The 2,330-nt window shown below is 40.3% G+C and overlaps 1 long non-coding RNA gene across 1 annotated transcript in view; it reads left to right on the plus strand.

Annotated features, from left to right (window-relative positions):
- Positions 1 to 2,102, plus strand: part of LOC108535232 (uncharacterized) — a 7,326-nt gene extending 5,224 nt beyond the window's left edge. The window contains exons 2-3 of the long non-coding RNA XR_001887171.1: positions 491 to 575; positions 1,185 to 2,102. This is a non-coding gene — a long non-coding RNA (uncharacterized LOC108535232). The remainder of the gene's footprint in view (positions 1 to 490; positions 576 to 1,184) is intronic.
- The last annotated feature ends 228 nt before the right edge of the window (positions 2,103 to 2,330 follow it).

A 2,330-nucleotide genomic window follows, 5' to 3' on the forward strand; every position in this document is an offset into this window, starting at 1 on the left:
GGAGGGGAAAGGATATTTTGTCAGCACTAAATATTTATGACAACAAAGGCAGGCAGGCAGGAAGGATATTTTGTCAATAGCACTAAATATTTATGACAACAAAGGCGAAGACCAAGGGTTTCCCTCTGACCAGCACACCATGAGGCACAAGATAGGTTCAACAGACTGTTTCACAACATCATTTGTATTGTCACTGAATCTTCTGGGAGGAGAAATCTGCACTCGCTGTCTTTGCTTCCTTAACCCAGTCACTCAGCAACCCACTGCTCTCTGACTTCACACCTCACCTCCACTGAAACTGCTTTGCTAGCTAATCCCCACTCATCCTTCAAGATTCAGGTCAGCAGCCAATTTGAGGAATACTTCTTTGACCCCTTTGGTGGAGTTAACAGCTGCTTTCAGAGCTCAAGGTAATGTATATATGATGTCTGTCCTTGCACTTACTGTGTAGTATTGAAAACTATCTGTTTACGTCTGTCTTTGTTACCAGATATAAATGAGTTCCTCAAGGTCAGAGACTGTTTTTATGCATTTCTACATCTCCAACACCTGGCAAAGTGCCTAGGCCATAAAAGGTACTTGATAAATCTTGTTGAACTGACCTGACCTACTCTCAATGAACCCACATTTTAGTGGGAGAGACAACTTGCTGACAACTGAAATATTATATAATGAAGTCAGTGTCACACAAGATGTGTGTTCAAGGGGCTGTAGGAGCACTGAGGAGGTACCACATGTTGTCCCCTTATGATGTCAAAAACTAAACTGTGAGGAAATTGGAAATAAGGTCAGAGTTACATTGTGGTTCTCCACGTAGGAGAAGAGAGAAAACAGAGCCTTATGCTAATATTACATGTACTATAAATGCTAAGCAAGACTGTGTACTCTGGGTGTTCATGTTCTTTTCCTGAAGCAAGATCTCAGCAGATTATGATGACCATGCAAACAGACATCTCTGGTGCCCTCCATTTCTGGGAGATAATCAGTTTGTTGTCCCACCACCTGCTTATGTCAATGCTCCACGTGGGCACCAATACATGCCCCTTTGTGAAGCAAAAATGAGCGCGCTTCTCTCAATAAAGCAGTATAAACCATCTTGAGGCCTGATGAAACTCTTGTCTTTTCAAAGGCATACCTTCCCTTAGAATCAGTGATTACTGAAGGTCTTTTCTTATGTAATCCAGATGATCTGCCTCTGAAACCTTCCGTGGGCACAGAAATTTCTGCAAGGAAAGCATCAGCAGCCAGAATAATTTGGTGAGGAAGATTTGGCACAGAATACCCTGACTGAGGTATTGCTCCCAAAGGAGCAATTCTCTGGGGTTAGGAGTCAATTATTAGGTGCCTACAAAATACCCCGTTATTTTGACTAAACCTGCCTTGCTATCAAGGAGAAAAAAGAACTGTGTGCTGAAAACCAGAACGGCCAAAAAAGAATGCAGCTGTGGTCGTGGAAAAGGTCCTTGAATAACAGGGAAAGGGAGACAGGGCAGTTTAAGGAAGGATAGGAAAAGGCTACTTCCTAACAGGAATTAATAAACTAATGTTTTTATTATTTAATAAGAGAAACCCATTCCCTTGTTTCAAATAAGGCAAAGATAAGTTAGGATTGGATGTAGCTATAGATCCCTATTTCTGGCACAGGCTGATAAAAATAAAGGAGGTCAGAACACAACCCCACTCTCACCCACATCCCACTTTGCAAAAACCATGACCCAACTGCCTCTGTAGATACTGAGCTGTGGACTGCAGGCAAAGCCTCAGGAGCCTTTGCTCTACTGAGTGATCTACCTTTAGATGACAGCAGCAGCTGTGGAGTAACATCTGAATGTTGATTGACAATGCAGTTTGTGGGAATAAAGCAGGGAGGGAAACCCTTTAACCAGTTTCCATTTCTTGGTGTCTTGAAGTTTTCATCTTACTAAAGAATCAAACAGTGGTATAATCCAGAGGAAGAGCATACCTCATCGTGGCAGCCCTGCTATACCACATCTGCTTATCCATAGTGAAAGAAACCATATTTTTAAGAAAATATGAAATGCAGAGATGAAAACTGTTTTAGAGCAAATGATTTTAAATAAAAAAAGGTTGCGTACTCATTTTAAATGATTTTAATTTTCTGAATATTATGTTCCAACTCAAGATATTGCACAATGCTTTAATATTACACTTGTTATTTTTCTCACACTAGTGAGATTTTGATAAACATAGTTGACTTTGGAAGTAACAGAGAATGTTTTCATTGGTTAAGCAATTTCAATGACCTGTGAGGAACTGAAAGCAAGCTATTACATTCATATAAAAGATAAGTACATATCCATAAATTCACT

Source organism: Rhinopithecus bieti, unplaced genomic scaffold (genome assembly GCF_001698545.2).
Source record: "Rhinopithecus bieti isolate Rb0 unplaced genomic scaffold, ASM169854v2 scaffold_12476, whole genome shotgun sequence".
In the NCBI taxonomy this organism is placed as follows: Eukaryota; Metazoa; Chordata; class Mammalia; order Primates; family Cercopithecidae; genus Rhinopithecus; species Rhinopithecus bieti.